This window comes from Lagenorhynchus albirostris, chromosome X (assembly GCF_949774975.1).
Source record: "Lagenorhynchus albirostris chromosome X, mLagAlb1.1, whole genome shotgun sequence".
NCBI lineage: Eukaryota > Metazoa > Chordata > Mammalia > Artiodactyla > Delphinidae > Lagenorhynchus > Lagenorhynchus albirostris.
In genome coordinates, this window is record NC_083116.1 from 58,787,189 (window position 1) to 58,808,990 (window position 21,802).

The window sequence follows — 21,802 nt, forward strand, 5'->3', positions numbered from 1 at the left end:
AAGCAGTTGTAGGCAGAGATGCTGCCTCAATAACATCAAACAGAGTTGGAATAGCATACACAGCACAAGATTTGCCATTATCACCTTTTAAATATGAACCATCAGTGAACCATGAGTGTTACTCAGAGGAATTTCCTATAGATCATCACGAGGAGTCAGGAGGTGATCCGTCAACATTAAGCAGTTGTGAGGATCTCCATTGGTGACAGAGGGGAGAAGAGTAGCAGGATTAAGGTTACTACAACATAAAAGAGTTATGTGAGGGGTAGTTAACAAAAGGACATCATAGGAGGTGAGGTGGCTGGCTGAGAAATGTTGAGTGTGATAATAATTCAGGAGACCTTCTACCACATGAAGTACAAAAATGGTTAAAGGGGATTCCAGTAATTTTCTCAGTGACCTTAACCAAAAATGGCAGTGGCTATAATGGCTCTAAGGCAAGAGGGGTATCCTTGTTCCACAGAGTCCAGTTGCTGGTTATAATACCCTAGGTGTGGATGGTTGTCCTCGTGTTTTTGGATGCATACCCCAAGGACATTGTCTTTCTTTTCATATACGAAAGGGAAAAAGAGAATCTGGGATGCTGAAGGGCAAGCAGGTTCATCAAACTCTCCTTTGAGGCCTTAAAATCTATGTCATCTGATTCTTCCCATAAAGTTTTTGGGTTGGGCAAGTTATTTTTTAGTAAAACATACAGGAGTTTGGCCATAAAAGAGAAATTTGAAATTCAATTTCAGCAATAACCAACTAACCCAAGAAGACCTCCCAGGTGACATTTAATTTTGGGTTTTGGGAAACTTAGGACATCATGAAGTCTATCTGGATTTAGATGTAACCCTTGTTCTGATAGCTAATGCCCTAAATATCAAAACAGTTTGGGAAAACTGCAATTTTGGCGGGCAACCTTATGTCCCTTTAAGGCTGAAATCTTTAGCAAATGGATGCTGTCTTCTTGAGTCATCTTGAGAAAGAGAGCAAAGAAGCAAATCATCCAAATAGTGCAACAAAGTAGAACCTCTAGGGAATTTTATATCATCCAGATTAGCTTTCAGGATTTGTGAGAAATAAGAAGGACTCAATAGAACCCTGAGGCATTACAGTTCAGGTGAATTGTTTTTCTTCAGAAATGAAGGCAAAAAGGTATTGGCTAGCTTCATCAACTGTAATACTAAAGAATGCATTGCATAAATCATTTACAATAAATAATATATTTCTGGTGGGAATAGATGTTAATAATATATGAGGGTTAGGAACAACAGGGTATTGAGAGATAATGTTATATTGATATATTTTTAGGAGGTCCTAGACAAACTTCCACGCTTGGCCCTTATGTTTTCTCATCAGTAAAGTAGGAGCATTACAGGGACTGATACAAGGGATAATGAGGCCTTGAGTTTTGTAATCTTCTAGTATGGACTTTCTACCTTGAAGAGCTTCTTCACTTTCATGGTATTGATTAATTCTGTGAAGAGGTTTTGACCAGTATATTTGAATTTTGATGGATATGTGCTGTGAACTTTGCCAACATCAGTTGGAGATTTTGCCTATAAATAAAGTGGTACCTGATTCAATAGGGACAAATGATCAGTGTTTCCAGAATCCGCTCTAGTACCGTCAGAGACAGAACAAATAAAAGGTGACAAAGGGTCTTTTAATTAACCTGGTTGGTTACTTTGATGACTGCTGTTAAATTCTAGAATTATTTCTCCCTTTTGGGAGAAAGGAATTCTGTCATGATACTTCTTTAAGAAGTCTTGGCCTAATAAATTGATGGGGAAAAGGAACTAAGGAGAAAAGAATGTGTGTCTCTCAAAGAGTCTAAACAAAAGGGAATAGGTTCAGAGACAGGAATCTCTTGAGGTTCATTAGGGATCCCCACTATTTGAACTATTTTAGTATTCTGAGGTAGGGGTTGCTTTATAGTAGTGGAGTTGAGCACCAAGAGTGTGGTTCTGGTGTCAATTAAGACTGGAAATGATTCATCCCCAATCTGGCAAAATGCTTCTCCAAGCTGATTAGAGGGAGGATTGGGAAGAACCCTTGTAGTTCCTCATAGCTCCATCATTGAGATTTGGGAGGACGTTGGAAAGGCTGGTTAGAAGGTTGAAAGTGCCTAAGACACTTAAATTTGTAGCTATTTCTGTTCCATTGTCTTGGCTCTTTGCAGTAATAGCAGAAACCAGGAGAATTTTGGTTTCATTTAGGGGCCTTCAACTGCTGTAGTTGAAGATTTTTTTAAATCATTTTTTAAATCATTTTTTTCTTTTTTATTTTTATGGAGCTGATGATTGAGAATTTTATTGGTCTTCGTTTTTACATCTAGAGTGTGAGAGAGCTGGTTTGCTAGATTAACTAAATCTGGAGTGGACATAATTTCCCATTCCATCCTGGTCTTTTTACTGGAAGGGAAAGGCCTCAGTTCAGCTCATTAATAAAACATAGAGTTAAAAGCTACCTGAGTGGAATCAACATTTGAAGGAAGAGCAGAATTTGCTTAAAAATTATCTGAAGTAAATTGTAATAGTCATGAACTGGTTCATCAGATTTTTGTGTGCAAGTCTGATTTTTTTTCCAATCAACAAGACTTGGAAAAGCCCTAGGAATTGCTTAATAAAGTTACCCAGTGATTGCCTGAACCTAATCATATAGTAAGTTAGTGGGCTGGTCTCCTGGTTGTCTCCTGTAGACGTTTCAAGATTTCCCAGTTGGTGGTTTTCATCCAGTGTTTGTCCTGGCCCTCACTAACAAGAATATGCACTAGCTAATATAAATCGGAGAAACAAGGTTGATAAGTTTAAATGACTATATTAAATTGCTCAGCAAATCTTTGAGGATCTTTGGTTATTTGGGGAAAGTCTTTGATTATGGCTTGCAGTTCAGCTTTAGCTCAGGGAATATAAGAAATTAAGGGCTTAGCCCTTGGATCCTCAGAAAGCTTAACTTTAAAGGGACGGTTTCTGGTAAGTTCAGAGAAAAGGGAGTGGGGAGAGTTTCAGAGAAAAAGGAAAGTTCAATGAGAGAATTAGTATGAGGGGACTCAGGATTTAAAGGAGATGTAGGGTGTATAGAAGGAGAGGAGGAAGATGGTGCCAGAGGTGGAGGCTGACCATTAGGAGCTGAGGAAGAAATGACAGTGTTGAACGTGGAACCTGAGACAAAGAAACCAAGGAAGAAGAGTCTGAGGTTTTGGGAGTCATTTTACCTTTCATTAATTTTTTGACTAAGTTAATCTTAAAATCTCATTTTGCAGAGAGGCAATTTAGGTTCTTGATAACATTTGGAAGCCTCAAAATACCCATCAAATAGACATAACATTTACTTATGGAAGTTTTTGAGCTATTGTAATCTAATTCAGTTTTAAGAAAATTAAGTTTGGGAATTTCAGGGGTTCCCCATAATGGCCACTGATATTCTAAATTGCCTTTGGTCAGGTCAGTCAATTTAATTAGAAATGTGCATGAGGAAGAACCACAGTATTTTTTTTTCTTTCTAAATTAATTATTTTTTTAACATCTTTATTGGAGTATAATTGCTTTACAATAGTGTGTTAGCTTCTGCTTTATAACAAAGTGAATCAGTTATACATATACATATGTTCGCATATCTCTTCCCTCTAGCATCTCCCTCCCTCCCACCCTCCCTATCCCACCGCTCTAGGTGGTCACAAAGCACAAAGCTGATCTCCCTGTGCTATGCGGCTGCTTCCCACTAGCTATCTATTTTATGTTTGGTAGTGTATATATGTCCATGCCACTCTCTCACTTTGTCACAGCTCACCCTTCCACCTCACCATATCTTCAAGTCCATTCTCTAGTAGGTCTGTGTCTTTATTCCCATCTTGCCCCTAGGTTCTTCATTACCTTTTTGTTTTTCTTAGATTCCATATATGTGTTGGCATACAGTATCTGTTTTTCTCTTTCTGACTTACTTCACTCTGTATGACAGACGCTAGGTCCATCCACCTCACTACAAACAACTCAATTTCATTTCTTTTTATGGCTGAGTAATATTCCATTATATATATGTGCCACATCTTCTTTATCGATTCATTTGTTGATGGACACTTAGGTTGCTTCCATGTCCTGGCTATTGTAAATAGAGCTTCAATGAACATTTTGGTACATGACTCTTTTTGAATTACGGTTTTGTCAGGGTATATGCCCAGTAGTGGGATTGCTGGGTCATATGGTAGTTCTATTTGTAGTTTTTCAAGGAAACTTCATACTGTTCTCCACAGTGCCTGTATCAATTTACATTCCCACCAACAGTGCAAGAGGGTTCCCTTTTCTCCACACCCTCTCCAGCCCTTATAATTTCTAGATTTTTTGATGATGGCCATTCTGACCAGTGTGAGATGATATCTCATTGTAGTTTTGATTTGCATTTCTCTAATGATTAATGATGTTGAGCATTCTTTCATGTGTTTATTGGTAATCTGTATATCTTCTTTGGAGAAATGTCTATTTAGGTCTTCTGCCCATTTTTGGATTGGGTTGTTTGATTTTTGATATTGAGCTGCATGAGCTGCTTATAAATTGTGGAGATTAATCCTTTGTCAGTTTCTTCATTTGCAAATATTTTCTCGCATTCTGAGGGTTGCTTTTCAGTCTTGTTTATGGTTTCCCTTGCTGTGCAAAAGCTTTTAAGTTTCATTAGGTCCCATTTGTTTTCATTTCCATTTCTCTAGGAGGTGGGTCAAAAAGGATCTTGTTGTGAATTATGTCATAGAGTGTTCTGCTTATGTTTTCCACTAAGAGTTTAATGGTGTCTACCCTTACATTTAGGTCTTTAATCCATTTTGAGTTTATTTTTGTGTATGGTGCTAGGGAGTGTTCTAATTTTATACTTTTACATGTACCTGTCCAGTATTCCAAGAACCGCTTATTGAAGAGGCTGTCTTTTCTCCACTGTATATTCTTGCCTCCTTTATCAAAGTTAAGGTGACCATATGTGCATGGGTTTATTCTCTGGGCTTTCTATCCTGTTCCATTGATCAATATTTCTGTTTTTGTGCCAGTGCCATACTGTCTTGATTACTGTAGCTTTGTAGTATACTCTGAAGTCAGGGAGCCTGATTACTCCAGCTCCATTTTTCGCTTTCAAGATTGCTTTGGCTATTCGGGGTCTTTTCTGTTTCCATACAAATTTTTTGTTCCAGTTCTGTGAAAAATGCCAGTGGTAGTTTGATAGGGATTATATTGAAACTGTAGATTTCTTTGGGGGAATAGAGTCATTATCACAATGTTGATTCTTCCAGTCCAAGAAAATGGTATATCTCTCCATCTGTTTATATCATCTTTAATTTCTTTCATCAGTGTCTTATAATTTTCTGCATACAGGTCTTTAGTCTCCTTAGGTAGGTTTATTCCTAGATATTTTATTCTTTTCGTTACAGTGGTAAATGGGAGTGTTTCCTTGATTTCACTTTCAGATATTTCATCCTTAGTGTATAGGAATGCCAGAGATTTCTGTGCATTAATTTTGTATCCTGCTACTTTACCAAATTCATTGATTAGCTCTAGTAGTTTTCTGGTAGCATCATTAGGATTCTCTATGTAGAGAATCACGTCATCTGTAAACAGTGACAGCTTTACTTCTACTTTTCCAATTTGGATTCCTGTTATTTCTTTTTCTTCTCTGATTGCAGTGGGTAAAACTTCCAAAACTCTGTTGAATATTAGTGGTGAGAGTGGGCAAACTTGTCTTGTTCCTGATCTTAGTGGAAATGCTTTCAGTTTTACACCACTGAGGATGATGTTGGCTGTGGGTTTATCATATATGGCCTTTATTATATTGCGGAAAGTTCCCTGTATGCCTACATTCTGCAGGGTTTTTATCATAAATGGGTGTTGAATTTTGTCAAAAGCTTTCTCTGCATCTATTGAGATGATCATATGGTTATTCTCCTTCAATTTGTTAATATGGTGTATCACTATGATTGATTTGCGTATATTGAAGAGTCCTTGCATTCCTGGAATAAAGACCACTTGATCATGGTGTATGATCCTTTTAATGTACTGTTGGATTCTGTTTGCTAGTATTTTGTTGAGGATTTTTGCATCTATGTTCATCAGTGATATTGGCCTGAAGTTTTTTTTTTGTGACATCTTTGTCTGGTTTGTTTTCAGGGTGATGGTGGACTCATAGAATGAGTTTGGGAGTGTTCCTTCCTCTGCTATGTTTTGGAAGAATTTGAAGAGTATAGGTTTTGGCTATTCTCTAAATGTTTGATAGAATTCGCCTGTGAAGCCATTTGCTCCTGGGCTTTTGTTTGTTGGAAGATTTTTAATCACAGTTTCAATTTTAGTGCTTGTGTTTGGTCTGTTCATATTACCTATTTCTTCCAGGTTCAGTCTCGGAAGGTGGTGCATTTGTAAGAATTTCCCCATTTCTTTGCATTTGTAAGAATTTCTCCATTTCTTCCAGGTTGTCCAGTTTATTGGCATAGAGTGCTTTGTAGTAATCTCTCATGATCCTTTGTATTTCAGCAGTGTCAGTTGTTACTTCTCTGTTTTCACTTCTAATTCTATTGATGTGAGTCTTCTCCCTTTTTTTCTTGATGAGTCTGGCTAATGGTTTACCAATTTTGTTTATCTTCTCAAAGAACCAGCTTTTAGTTTTATTGATCTTTGCTATCATTTCCTTCATTTCTTTTTCATTTATTTATGATCTAATCTTTATGATTTCTTTCCTTATGCCAACTTTGGGTTTTTTGGTTCTTTTTTCTCTAATTGCTTTAGGTGCAAGGTTATGCTGTTTATTTGAGATATTTCCTGTTTCTTAAGGTACGATTTTATTGCTATAAACTTCCCTCTTAGAACTGCTTTTGCTGCATCCAATAGCTATTGGATTGTTGTGTCCCCATTGTCATTTGTTTTTGATTTCCTCTTTGATTTCTTCAGTGATCACTTCGTTATAAAGCAGAGTATTGTTAAGCCTCCATGTGTTTGTAGTTTTTACAGATCTTTCCTGTAATTGATATCGAGTCTTACAGCATTGTGGTCGGAAAAGATACTTGATATGATTTCAATTTTCTTAAACTTACCGAGGCTTGATTTGTGACCCAAATTATGATCTATCCTGGAGAATGTTCCATGAGCACTTGAAGAAAATATGTATTCTGTTGTTTTTCGATGGAATGTCCTATAAATATCAATTAAGTCTACCGTGGTTAATGTACCATTTAAAGCTTGTGTTTCCTTATTTATTTTCATTTTGGATGATCTATCCATTGGTGAAAGTGCAGTGTTAAAGTTCCCTACTATGATTATGTAACTGTTGATTCCCCCTTTTATGGCTGTTAGTATTTGCCTTATGTATTGAGGTGCTCCTATGTTGGGTGCATAAATATTTACAATTGATATATGTTCTTCTTGGATCGATCCCTTGATCATTATGTAGTGTCCTTCTTTGTCTCTTCTAATAGTCTTTATTTTAAAGTCTATTTTGTCTGATATTGGAATTGCTACTCCAGCTTTCTTTTGATTTCCATTTGCATGGAATATCTTTTTCCATCCCCTCACTTTCAGTCTATATGTGTCTCTAGGTCTGGAGTGGGTCTCTTGTACACAGCATATATAAGGGTCTTGTTTTTGTATCCATTCAGCGAGTCTGTGTATTTTGTTGGGAACATTTATTCCATTTACATTTAAGGTAATTATCGATATGTATATTCCTATTCCCATTTTCTTAATTGTTTTAGGTTTGTTATTGTAGGTCTTTTCCTTCTCTTGTGTTTCTTCCCTAGAGAAATTCCTTTAGCATTTGTTGTAAAGCTTGTTTGGTGGTACTGAACTCTCTCAGCTTTTGCTTGTCTGTAAAGGTTTTAATTTCTCAATCAAATCTGAATGAAATCCTTGCTGGGTAGATTAACCTTTGTTGTAGGTTTTTCTCCTTCATCTCTTTAAATATGTCCTGCCAGTCCCTTCTGGCTTGCAGAGTTTCTGCTGAAAGTTCAGCTGTTAATCTTATGGGGATTCCCTTGTGTGTTATATGTTGCTTTTCCCTTGCTGCTTTTAATATGTTTTCTTTGTATTTAATTTTTGATAGTTTGATTAATATGTGTCTTGTTGTGTTTCTCCTTGGATTTATCCTGTATGGGACTCTCTGTGCCTCCTGAACTTGATTAACTATTTCCTTTCCCATATTAGCGAAGTTTTCAACTATAATGTCTTCAAATATTTTCTCAGTCCCTTTATTTTTCTCCTCTTCTTCTGGGACCCCTCTAATTCGAAGGTCGGTGTGCTTAATGTTGTCCCAGAGGTCTCTGAGCCTGTCCTCAGTTCTTTTCATTCTTTTTTCTCTATTCTGCTCTGCAGTAGTTATTTCCACTATTTTATCTTCCACGTCACTTATCCATTCCTCTGTGTCAGTTATTCTGCTATTGATTCCTTCTAGAGAATTTTTAATTTCATTTATTGTGTTGTTCATCATTGTTTGTTTGATCTTTAGTTTCTAGCTCCTTGTTAAACGTTTCTTGTATTTTCTCTATTCTATTTCCAAGATTTTGGATCAACTTTACTATCATTATTCGGAATTCTTTTTCAGGTAGACTGCCTATTTCTTCTTCATTTGTTAGGTCTGTTGGGTTTTTACCTTGCTCCTTCATCTACTGTGTGTTTTCCTGTCTTGTCATTTTGCTTAACTTACTGTGTTTGGGGTCTCCTTTTTGCAGGCTGCAAGTTCATAGTTCCCATTGTTTTTGGTGTCTGTCCCCAGTGGCTATGGTTGGTTCAGTGAGTTGTGTAGGCTTCCTGGTGGAGGGGACTAGTGCCTGTTTTCTGGTGGATGAGGCTGGATCATGTCTTTCTGGTGGACAGGCCCACGTCTAGTGGTGTGTTTTGGCGTGTCTGTTGCCTTATTATGATTTTAGGCAGCCTCCCTGCTAATGGATAGGGGTGTGTTCCTGTCTCGCTTTGTTTGGCATAAGATGTGCAGCACTTTAGGTTGCTGGTCTTTGAGTGCAGCTGGGTCTTGTTGTTGAGATGGAGATCTCTGGGAGATTTTCGCCATTTGATATTACTTGGAGCTGGGAGGTCTCTTGTGGACCAGTGTCCTGAAGTTGGCTCTCCCACCTTAGAGGCACAGCACTGACTTCTGGCTGGAGCATCAGGAGCCTTTCATTCACATGACTGAGAATAAAATGGAGAAAAAATAGAAAGAAAGAGGATAAACTAAAATAAAAGTAAATAAAGTGAAATTAAATAAAGTTATTAAAGTAAGAAATAAAAAATAATTATTAAGGAAAAAATTTTAAAAAGTAAAAAATCAAACAAACAAGCCAAAAGATGGACGGACAGATCCCTCAAACTAATGGTGAATGAAAAGCTGTACAGACAAGATCACACACGGAAGCATACACATACTCACAAAAAGAGAAAAAGTGGAAAAATAATATATCTTTGCTCCCAATGTTAACCTCCTCAATTGGGATGATTCCTTGCCTATTGAGGTATTTCACAGATGCAGGGTATATCAAGTTGATTGCAGAGCTTTAATCCACTCTTCCTGAGGCTGCTGGGAGAAATTTCCCTTTCTCTCCTTTGTTCGCACAGCTCTTGGGGTTCAGCTTTGGATTTGGACAGGCCTCTGCGTGTAGGTCACCTGAGGGCGTCTCTTCTTTGTTCAGACAGGGCGGGTTTAAAGAGTAGCTGATTCAGGGGCTCTGGCTCACTCAGGCTGGGGGTACGGTGGTGTACAGATGTGGGGTGAGCCTGCGACAGCAGGGGCCAGTGTGACATTGCACCAGCCTGAGGTGTGCCATGCGTTCTCCCCATGAAGTTGTCCCTGGATCACGGGACCCTGGCACTGGCAGTCTGCATAGGCTCCCGGGAAGGGTGGTGTGGATAGTGATCTGTGTTTGCTCACAGGCTTCTTGGTGGTTGCAGCAGCAGCCTTAGAATCTCATGCCTGTCTCTGGGGTCCGTGCTGATATCTGTGGCTCACGTCCACCCCTGGAGTTCCTTTAAGCAGTGTTCTTGATCTCCTCTCTTTGCACACCATGAAACAAAGAGGCAAGAAAAAGTCTCTTGACTATTTGATAGTTCCAGATCTTTTCCCAGACTCCCTCCCAGCTAGCCGTGGTGCACTTTCCCCCTTCAGGCTATGTTCACACAGCCAACCCCTGTCCTCTCCATGGGATCCGACTGAAGCCCTAGCCTCAGGTCCCAGCCCCTACCCATCCTGGTGGGTGAGCAGACCAGCCTCTTGTGCTGGTGAGTGCTGGTCGGCACTGATTCTCTGTGCAGGAATCTCTCCACTTTGCACTCGGCACCTGTGTTGCTGTGCTCTCTTCTGTGTCTCCAAAGCTTCCCCCCTCTGCCACTCACAGTCTCTGCCCATGAAGGGATTTCCTAGTGTGTGGAAAGTTTTCCTCCTTCACGGCTCCCTCCCACTTGTGCAGGTCTTGTCCCTTTTCTTTGTCTCTCTTTTTTCCTTTTTTCTTTTGCCCTACCCAGGTACGTGTGGAGTTTCTTGCCTTTTGGGAGGTCTGATGTCTTCTTCCAGTGTTCAGTAGGTGTTCTATAGGAGCAGTTCCACATGTAGATGTATTTCTGATGTATCTGTGGGGAGCACGGTGATGTCTGCATCTTACTCTTCCGCCATCTTGAAGCTCTCCCCCGAGAACCACAGTTTTTAAACATAAAATCAGCCAGAGTCCCTGCGGGGGTAGGATTACCCTCAAAATATTTGGATAACTTTGATCCCATTTCTCAGGGGTTTTCATGTAGAGTAAAAGGAAAATTTTTAAATGGCTTAAACAGTTTACAGCTCAAACAGATTCCAATGCAAACAGCCTGCAAGCCTAATACCAGCCAGTTCTAAGGAAACAGCTTGATGCCCAGAGGAGCAAGGCCAATGGCTATTCATAGAACAGCTATTATTCTAAAAGAATGGGCCAAAGTCTGAAAAACCAGCACAGTTTCAGTAAAACAACACTTGTTCCCAAAATAATGGGATGAAGGCAAGACAGTTCCAGGAGAAACAGCCCCTGTTCTGAAAGGAGTGTGCCAAAGGCTAGTCAGTTTCAACTGAAGCAGTGTGATCTCAAGATCAGACCAAAGTGCCAAGTGAATACTTGCATACAGAACAAGGCTTTAACCAGAAAGACAAAACCTTAAAATAGGTACTGAGTAGAGTCTGGAGTTTCAAACGCAAAGAGGGTATGAGCCTGGATCCAGGAGAAAGACATACCTTCCAACCCCAAGGTTGGTGAGAAAAGTGGCAAGCTTAATGGGTTCAATTGTGGGTAGCACCGCTATTTGCTCACGAGAGCCACTGGGGGATCTTCTCTTGTCCCCTTACAGGCCACCAAAATGTTGACATAAAACAAATAGACTGTTAGATATTTCTCTGGCAAAGATGTGTTTATTCAGGATGAGCAGAGAATTGCAGTTCAGGTTTTGCCACCATGGTATGCCACATGCAAGTCCCCTTACTCTACGAGAAGGAGAGCACTTTTTATAGAGGGGGAAGGATATTGGGAGGGCTATAGTAAACAAAGAGTCTGCTGATTTTCATTGGCTGAATCCTTGCCATAATAGAAAAGGAGTCTTTCTTCTTTTGGTTGGGCTTTCCATCATTGCAGGGTCTGAAAGCCCTCCCTTCTGGTCTCCTGACTATACTTAATCGAGGTTTCTGTTTATTAATTTTTTACAAGGTCTTCTATACTTGGGAAGACTGGGATCTACTGTGATGGTATGGCTGAAGAGTTGATATCCCTGCTACTCTACATTCCGATACAAACTTGACTAAACTCGCATTACAGAAAGTATTGTATGCATTTACAACATTAGTGAGCCAAAACTATGAAGAAAATATTATAAAGAGTGGAATTTCAAGCAGCATGTCTTCCAACAGGCTGTAAAGTTAGATATGGTGTTATGGCTGGTAATGGGACGTGGGCCTGAGAGGTTCTGGGTGTGAGAAGCAAGGTTATTTGTGGTAATGGATCTTACTTGTATTTCTGGTTATCTTTCAACTCTGCTCCAAGCCCCACCCCCTTTAAGATTAAAAGGCTTTTCTTATATGTGCTGTCCTATTCAGGAATGCTCTAGAAGTCACAGGAACAAAAAGAGAAACAACACAACCAGAGTTGGTTGGGCCTATTTGCCAGTAATAAAAACTTAATTTTCAACCAGATGGGGCAGCAATCTAAGAAGAGTGGTCTAATATATCTTTCTTTCGGCTTAAGGACTATATTGCCCCATACATTAATTGACCATCAGGACCCAAAGGTCATACTTTCACCAGAGAAGTTCCAGGCCTATAAAAGAGGCTCAGCCTAATTCAAACATATAGAGCAGGACATCTTTCCTCATACATTATATTCTGAAAAAGATCATTTAATAAACTGGAGACCTTTGAATGAAAGGGAAGCCAAGAAATACTAAAAGTCTTCTAATGCCTCAAATATGATTTGTGATTTTATTTATAGCCTTTCACAAAGGAACCTGAGCCAGTATAAACATCCATGTGACTGAATACTGAGGGAATGAGAATTATCATGTTTTTTTTAAACATCTTTATTTGAGTATAATTGCTTTACAATGGAGTGTTAGTTTCTGCTTTATAACAAAGTGAAACAGTTATACATATACATAAGTTCCCATATCTCTTCCCTCTTGTGTCTCCCTCCCTCCCACCCTCCCTATCCCACCCCTCTAGGTGGTCACAAAGCACCGAGATGATCTATCTGTGCTATGCTGCTGCTTCCCACTAGCCATCTATTTTACATTTGGTAGTGTATATATGTCCATGCCACTCTCTCACTTTGTCATAGCTTACCCTTCCCCCTCCCCATATCCTCAAGTCCATTCTCTAGTAGGTCTGTGTCTTTATTCCCCTCTTACCCATAGGTTCTTCATGACTTTTTCCCCCCATAGATTCCATATATATGTGTTAGCATATGGTATTGGTTTTTCTCTTTCTGACTTACTTCACTCTGTATGACAGACTCGAGATCCATCCACCTCACTACAATTAACTCAATTTCGTTTCTTTTTATGGCTGAGTAATATTCCATTGTATATATGTGCCACATCTTCTTTATCCATTCATCTGTTGATGGACACTTAGTTTGTTTCCATCTGCTGGCTACTGTAAATAGAGCTGCAATGAACATATTGGTACATGACTCTTTTTGAATTATGGTTTTCTCAGGGTATATGCCCAGTAGTGGGATTGCTGGGTCATATGGTAGTTCTATTTGTAGTTTTTAAGGAACCTCCATACTGTTCTCCATAGTGGCTGTATCAATTTACATTCCCACTAACAGTGGAAGAGGGTTCCCTTTTCTCCACACCCTCTCCAGCATTCATTGTTTCTAGATTTTTTGATGATGGCCAATCTGACCAGTGTGAGATGATATCTCATTTTAGTTTTGATTTGCATTTCTCTAATGATTAATGATATTGAGCATTCTTTCATGTGTTTGTTGGCAGTCTGTATATCTTCTTTGGAGAAATGTCTAGTTAGGTCTTCTGACCATTTTTGGATTGGGTTGTTTGGTTTTTTGTTATTGAGCTGCATGTAAATTTTGGAGATAAATCCTTTGTCAGTTGCTTCATTTGCAAATATTTTCTCCCGTTTTGATGGTTGTCTTTTGGTCTTGTTTATGGTTTCCTTTGCTGTGCAGAAGTTTTAAGTTTCATTAGGTCCCATTTGTTTATATTTGGTTTTATTTCCATTTCTCTATGAGGTGGGTCAAAAAGCATCTTGCTGTGATTTATGTCAAAGAGTGTCCTGCCTATGTTTTCCTATATTTAGTCTTTAATCAATTTTGAGCTTATTTTTGTGTATGGTGTTAGAAAGTGTTCTAATTTCATTCTTTTACACATAGTTCTCCAGTTTTCCCAGCACCACTTATTGAAGAGGCTGTCTTTTTTCCATTGTCTATTCTTGCCTCCTTTGTCAAAGATAAGGTGACCATATGTGCGTGGGTTTATCTCTGGGCTTTCTATCCTCTTCCATTAATCTATATTTCTGTTTTTCTGCCTTGATTACTGTAGCTTTGTAGTATAGTATGCAGACAGTGAGCCTGATTCCTCCGGCTCCATTTTTCGTTCTCAAGATTGCTTTGGCTATTCGAGGTCTTTTGTGTTTCCATACAAATTGTGAAATTTTTTGTTCTAGTTCTGTGAAAAATGCCAGTGGTAGTTTGATAGGGATTGCATTGAATATGTAGATTGCTTTGGGTAGTAGAATCATTTTCACAATGTTCCTTCTTCCAATCCAAGAACATGATATATCTCTCCATCTATTTGTATCATCTTTAATTTCTTTCATCAGTGTCTTATAATTTTCTGCCTACAGTTCTTTTGTCTCCTTATGTAGGTTTATTCCTAGATATTTTATTCTTTTTGTTGCAATGGCAAATGGGAGTCTTTTCTTGATTTCACATTCAGATTGTTCATCATTAGTGTATAGGAATGCCAGAGATTTCTCTGCATTAATTTTGTATCCTGCTACTTTACCAAATTCATTGATTAGCTCTAGTAGTTTTCTGGTAGCATCTTTAGGATTCTCTATGTAGAGTATCATGTCATCTGCAAACAGTGACAGCTTTACTTCTTCTTTTCCTATTTGAATTCCTTTTATTTCTTTTTCTTCTCTGATTGCTGCGGTTAAAACTTCCAAAACTATATTGAATAATAGTGGTGAGACTGGGCAACTTTGTCTTTTTCCTGATCTTAGTGGAAATGGTTTCAGTTTTTCACCATTGAGGTCGATGTTGACTGTCGGTTTGTCATATATGGCCTTTATTATGTTGAGGAAAGTTCTCTCTATGCCTACTTTCTGTAGAGTTTTTATCATAAACGGGTGTTGAATTTTGTCAAAAGCTTTCTCTGCATCGCATGAGATGATTATATGGTTTTTCTCCTTCAATTTGTTAATATGGTGTATCATATTGATTGATTTGCATATATTGAAGAATCCTTACATTCCTGGAGTAAATCTCACTTGACCATGGTGTATGATCCTTTTATTATTTTATTTATTTATTTATTTATTTTCTGATACACGAGCCTCTCACCATTGTGGCCTTTCCCATTGCCGAGCACAGGCTCCGTACGCGCAGGCTCAGCGGCCATGGCTCACGGGCCCAGCCACTCCGCGGCATGTGGGATCATCCTGGACCGGGGCACGAACCCGTGTCCCCTGCATCAGCAGGTGGACTCTCAACCACTGCGTCACCAGGAAAGCCTTATGATCGTTTTAATGAGCTGTTGGATTCTGTTTGCTAGTATTTTGTTGAAGAATTTTGCATCTATATTCATCAGTGATATTGGCCTATAGTTTTCTTTCTTTGTGACATCTTTGTCTGGTTTTGGTATCAGGGTGATGGTGGCCTCGTAGAATGAGTTTGGGAGTGTCCTTCCTCTGCTATATTTTGGAATAGTTTGAGAAGGATAGGTGTTAGCTCTTCTCTAAATGTTTGATAGAATTCGCCTGTGAAACCATCTGCTCCTGGGCTTTTGTTTGTTGGAAGATTTTAAATCACAGTTTCGATTTCAGTGCTTATGATTGGTCTGTTCATATTTTCTATTTCATCCAGGTTTAGTCTCTGTAGGTTGTGCATTTCTAGGAATTTGTCCATTTCTTCCAGGTTGTCCATTTTATTGGCATAGAGTTGCTAGTAGTAATCTCTCATGTTCCTGTGTTTTACTGCAGTGTCTGTTTTACTTTTCCTTTTTCATTTCTAATTTTATTGATTTGAGTATTCTTCCTCTTTTTCTTTATAAGTCTGGCTAATGGGTTCTCTATTTTGATTATCTTCTCAAAGAACCAGCTTTTAGTTATATTGACCTTTGCTATTGTTTCCTTCATTTCTTTTTCATTTATTTCTGATCTGATTTTTATGATTTCTTTCCTTCTGCTAATTTTGGGGTATTTTTGTTCTTCTTTCTCTAATTGCTTTAGGTGCAAGGTTAAGTTGTGTATTCGAGTTGTTTCCTGTTTCTTAAGGTGGGATTGTATTGCTATAAACTTCCCTCTTAGAACTGCTTTTGCTGCATCCCAAAGGTTTTAGGTCACCGTGTCTCCATTGTCATTTGTTTCTAGATATTTTTTGATTTCCTGTTTGATTTCTTCAGTGATCACTTCGTTATTAAGTAGTGTATTGTTTAGCCTCCATGTGTTTGTGTTTTTTACAGGTCTTTTCCTGTAATTGATATCTAGTCTCATAGCGTTGTGGTCCGAAAAAATACTTGATACAATTTCAATTTTCTTAAATTTACCAAGGCATGTTTTGTAACCCAAGATATGATCCATCCTGGAGAATTTTCCAGGAGCACTTGAGATAAATGTTTATTCTGTTATTTTTGGATGTAATATCCTATAAATATCAGTTAAGTCTGTCGTGTTTAATGTATCATTGAAAGCTTGAGTTTCCTTATTTATTTTCATTTTGGATGATCTGTCCATTGGTGAAAGTGGGGTGTTAAAGTCCCCTACTATGAATGAGTTACTGTCAATTTCCCCTTTTATGGCTGTTAGTATTCGCCTTATATATTGAGGTGCTCCTATGTTGGGTGCATAAATATTTACAGTTCTTATATCTTCTTCTTGGATCAATCCCTTGATCATTATGTAGTGTCCTTCTTTATCTCTTGTAATAATCTTTATTTTAAAGTCTATTTTGTCTGATATGAAAATTGCTACTCCAGTTTTCTTTTGGTTTCCAGTTGCATGGAATATCTTTTTCCATCCCCTTACTTTCAATCTGTATGTGTCCCTAGGTCTTAAGTGGGTCTCTTGTAGACAGCATATACATGGGTCTTGTTTTTGTACCCATTCAGCCAGACTGTGTGTTTTGGTGGGAGCATTTAATCCATTTTCATTTAAAGTAATTATCGATATGTATGTTCCTATTCCCATTTTCTTATTTGTTTTGGGTTTTTTACTGTAGGTCTTTTCCTTCTCTTGTATTTCTAGCCTAGAGAAGTTCCTTTAGCATTTGTTGTGACGGTGGTTCAGTGGTGCTGAACTCTCTCAGCTTTTGCTTGTCTGTAAAGTTTTTTATTTCTCCATCAAAACTAAATGAGATCCTTGCTGGGTAGAGTAATCTTGGTTTTAGGTTTTTCTCCTTCATCACTTTAAATATGTCCTACCACTCCCTTCTGACTTGCAGAGTTTCTGCTGAAAGATCAGCTGTTAACCTCATGGGGATTCCGTTGTGTGTTACTTGTTGTTTTACTGTTGCTGCTTTTAATATGTTTTCTTTGTATTTAATTTTGGATAGTTTTATTAATATGTGTCTTGGTGTGTTTCTCATTGGATTTATCCTGTATGGGACTCTCTATGCTTCCTGGACTTGATTAACTATTTCCTTTCCCATATTAGGGAAGTTTTCAACTTTAAACTCTTCAAATATTTTCTCAGTCCCTTTCTTTGTCTCTTCTTCTTCTGGGACCTCTATAATTCAAACGTTCATGCATTTAATGTTTTCCTAGGGTCTCTGAGACTGTCCTCAGTTCTTTTCATTCTTTTTTCTTTATTCTGCTCTGCAGTTATTATTTCCACTATTTTATCTTCCAGGTCACTTATCTGTTCCTCTGCGTCAGCTATTCTGCTATTGATCCCTTCTAGATTATTTTTAATTTCATTTATTGTATTGTTCATCATTGCTTGTTTCCTCTTTAGTTTTTCTAGGTCCTTGTTAAATGTTTCATGCATTTTCTCTATTCTATTTCCAAGATTTTGGATCATCTTTACTATCATTATTTTGAATTCTTTTTCACGTAGACTGCCTATTTCCTCTTCATTTATTAGGTCTGTTGGGTTTTTACGTTGCTCCTTCATCTGCTGTGTGTTTTTTTGTCTTCTCATTTTGCTTATCTCACTGTGTTTGGGGTCTCCTTTTTGCAGGCTGCAGGTTCATAGTTCTTGTTGTTTTTTTTGTCTGTCCCCAGTGGCTAAGGTTGGTTCAGTGGGTTGTGTAAGCTTCCTGGTGGAGGGGACTAGTGCCTGTATTCTGGTGGATCAGGCTGTATCTTGTCTTTCTGGTGGGCAGGCCCACGTCTAGTGGTGTGTTTTGGCATGTCTGTTGCCTTATTATTATTTTAGGTAGCCTCTCTGCTAATGGATCAGGGTGAGTTCCTGTCTTGCTAGTTGTTTGGCATAGGATGTGCAGTACTGTAGCTTGCTGGTCGTTGAGTGAAGCTGGGTACTGGTGTTGAGATGGAGATCTCTGGGAGATTTTCGCTGTTTGATATTACGTGGAGCAGGGAGGTCTCTTGTGGACCAGTGTCCTGAAGTTGGCTCTCCCACCTTAGAGGCACAGCACTGACCCCTGGCTCTAGCTCCAAGAGGCTTTCATCCACACAGCTCAGATTAAAAGGGAGAGAAAGTACAAAGAAAGAAAGATGATTAAATAAAATAAATTTAGATAAAATAAATAAAATTATTAAAAATAAAAAATCATTATTAAGAAAAAAGTTTTTTTAAAGTAAAAAAAAAAAAACAAATGACAAACAAGAAAAAATAGATGTACATAACCCTAGGACAAATGGTGAAAGTAAAGATATACAGACAAAATCTCACACAGAAGCATACACATACACACTCACGAAAAGAGGATAAGGGGAAAAAATAATATGTCTTGCTCTCAAAGTCCTCCTCCTCAATTTGGGATGATTCGTTGTCTAATCAGGTATTCCACAGACGTAGGGTACATCAAGTTGATTGTGGAGATTTAATCTGCTGCTCTTGGAGCTGCTGGGTGAAATTTCCCTTTCTCTTCTTTGTTAGTGCAGCTCCCAGTGTTCAGCTTTGGATTTGGCCCCGCCTGTGCGTGTAGGTCGCCTGAGGGCGTCTGTTCTTCGCTCAGACAGGACGGGCTTAAAGGAGCACCTGATTCGGGGGCTCTGGCTCACTCAGGCCGGGGGGAAGGAAGGGTGCGGATGCGGGGCGAGCCTGCAGCGGTAGAGGCCAGTGGGATATTGCAGCAGCCTGAGGTGCACCATGCGTTCTCCTGGGGAAGTTGTCTCTGGATCACGGGAACCTGGTAGTGGCGGGCAGCACAGGCTCCCCAGAAGGGTGGTGTGGATAGTGACTTGTGCTCGCACACAGGCTTCTTGGTGGCAGCAGCAGCAGCCTTAGCGTCTCATGCCCGTCTCTGGGATCCGCAATGATAGCTGCACCTCGTGCCCATCTCTGGAGTTCTTTTAAGTAGCGCTCTTAATCCCCTCCTTGCACACCAGGAAACAAAGAGGGAAGGAAAAGTCTCTTGCCTCTTCGGCATGTCCAGACTTTTTCCCGGACTCCCTCCCAGCTAGCAATGGTGCACTAAACCCTTCAGGCTGTGTTCATGCCGCCAGTCCTCTCCCTGCAATCCGATGGAAGCCAAAGCCTCAGCTCCCAGCCCCTGACCATTCTGGCGTGTGAGCATACAAGCCTCTCGGGCTGGTGAGTGCTGGTCAGCACCAATCCTCTGTGCGGGAATCTCTCCGCTTTCCCTCTGCACCTCTGTTGCTGCACTCTCCTCCATGGCTCTGAAGCATCCCCCCTCCGCCACCCACAATCTCCGCCCCCGAAGAGGCTTCCTAGTGTGTGGAAACCTTTCCTCCTTCACAGCTCCCTCCCACTGGTGCAGGTCCCATCCTTATTGTTTTGTCTCTGTTTTTTCTTTTGCCCTCCCCAGTTACCTGGGGAGTTTCTTGCCTTTTAGGAGGTCTGAGGTCTTCTGCCAGCCTTCAGTGGGTGTTCTGTAGGAGTTGTTCCATGTGTAGATGTATTTCTGGTGTATCTGTGGGGAGGAAGGTGATCTACGCATCTAAGCTTCCGCCATCTTCCTCAACTCCCCAATTATCTTGTTTTTGACTGACCCTGATCTAACACTAATTCCTGAAGATTTCAAGTTTCATGACAATCTATAGGTTAGGAGGCAGATGCTGAAATGGAATTCAAAGTGTAAGAGGCCTACTGGGTAAGAGTAGTAATAAAGATTCCCTATCCATTGATTCTCATAATTTTACTGATCTAATGGTACCTGAATGCCTGTTGAAGCACAGAATCTCAGGCCCTTTTCAGATGTAATGAAGGGTCAGCCAACATAATGGGGTGTTAAGGAGCAAAGATTTCCTATTAGAGGAGTTCCACATTGGGCAGAAATGGCCAGGCCCTAGTACCTCTGCCATGCTCAGTCACTATCTGGGGTTACTAAGAAGAGGAGGGCCTCAGCTCAAAAACTGAAGTCGATCCTGAAGTTGCTAACTGTTGGAGGCTCTCTGCTAACTTAACTACTAAAGCTGAACAGCAAGTTCTCTCTTGAAGGAAGATCTGAGTGGTGCATTTCCATGGCTGCCCCAGAGGGTAATATACTTGATATTTTTGCCTCATGTTAATTTCAGTGGGTCCTCAAATTCATTCTGTATTTATCAGCTCAGTTCCTGAAAGAGTAAGTGAAGCTAATATCTTTGGTAACTGGTAGAACCTTCTTTTAAGTTCTTTGACTCATTGAGTAAGGGTTAACGTTAGAAAAACTGAGTGAAAACCAGGGACACACCACTTTTCTATCAAAAGACTAAATCAAAGATGATAGTACCACCTTGCTAGGGGAATTCCAGATATTAGAGTCACTATCAAAGATTTGTGTGACGTCTTCTATTCATTTTTCCAGTTCAGTCATTGCAAAAGTCCAATGGCCATTGACTACTAAGAACTTAACAAAATGATATTTCTGGTTATATTTTTTATTCTGGATTGGATTTCCTCTCTGAACAAAAAAAATTAACTTCCTTAATTTAACATGTAGATAGTAATCTATATAATGCCTTTTTTTTCTGTTCCTATCTACTAGGTGACTATCTGAAGCAATTCACCTTCACCCAAAAGTGTTTATATTATATCTTTACCATTCTACCCAAGGAATATATCATTTATTTTGCTATGTTACACAAATTAGTTTGTCAAAACATTGACTTAGTCTGCTAGAAACTTGATCATCTTACTCTCCTCCAAGGCATCATCTTATGCACCATAATTATTATGGTGTATAACTTTTATGGTGCACATAAAGATGCTATTGTCTTCATTGGTCCTGGTTAACTGGAATTTAGAAAAATGCTAAATATGGGTAAGCACTACTGGGAAATAAATACTGAAGAAAATATTATGATTTGTTCCCTCAGTAAGGGGGTTCTTTATTAGGAAAGTGCTGTGGTATGAGGCATGTGGGATTTCCCTGCAAAGTGAAAGATAAACTGTAGAATCTTGAGCTCCCTACCACTAAGAAGAAGGTACAACACCTGATGGGTGTCTTTGGATTTGGGAGCCAGCATGAACTTTGCATGCATGCCTTTTCCCACTCAGTTAATGTGCAATGGAGAAACTTACCTTTTCATGGGTCTGAAAACTCTCAAGCCAGTCCAGGATGAGGCACATGCTTCTCTACCCATTGATTCTCATAATTTTACTGATATAATGGTATTTGAATGTCTATTGAAGCCTGAGACAAAACCAAGTTTTAGGTTGGGGAAAGCTCAAAATGCAGTGGAGCCTCATGGGATTTTAGAGGAAGAACATGACCCTTGTGTATTTAGCTACTTCCCTTTTGAGATATAGCTTCCAGATTGCTACTTGATAATTATGGAGACCAAACTCTTAGTCAAGGAAAACCAGTGAACCATTTGTCTTGAGATGCTAGTCATACACAGAACAGTCTCATTTGCTTAGTCACAAGGTTTGATGTGCTCAACGATAGATGCTCATTAGGTTGAAATAGTTTGTTGAAGATAGCCCCCATAATCTTCAAAGACACAAGTAGGCAACATTAAATAGATTTACCTTAATCCCAGTGTGT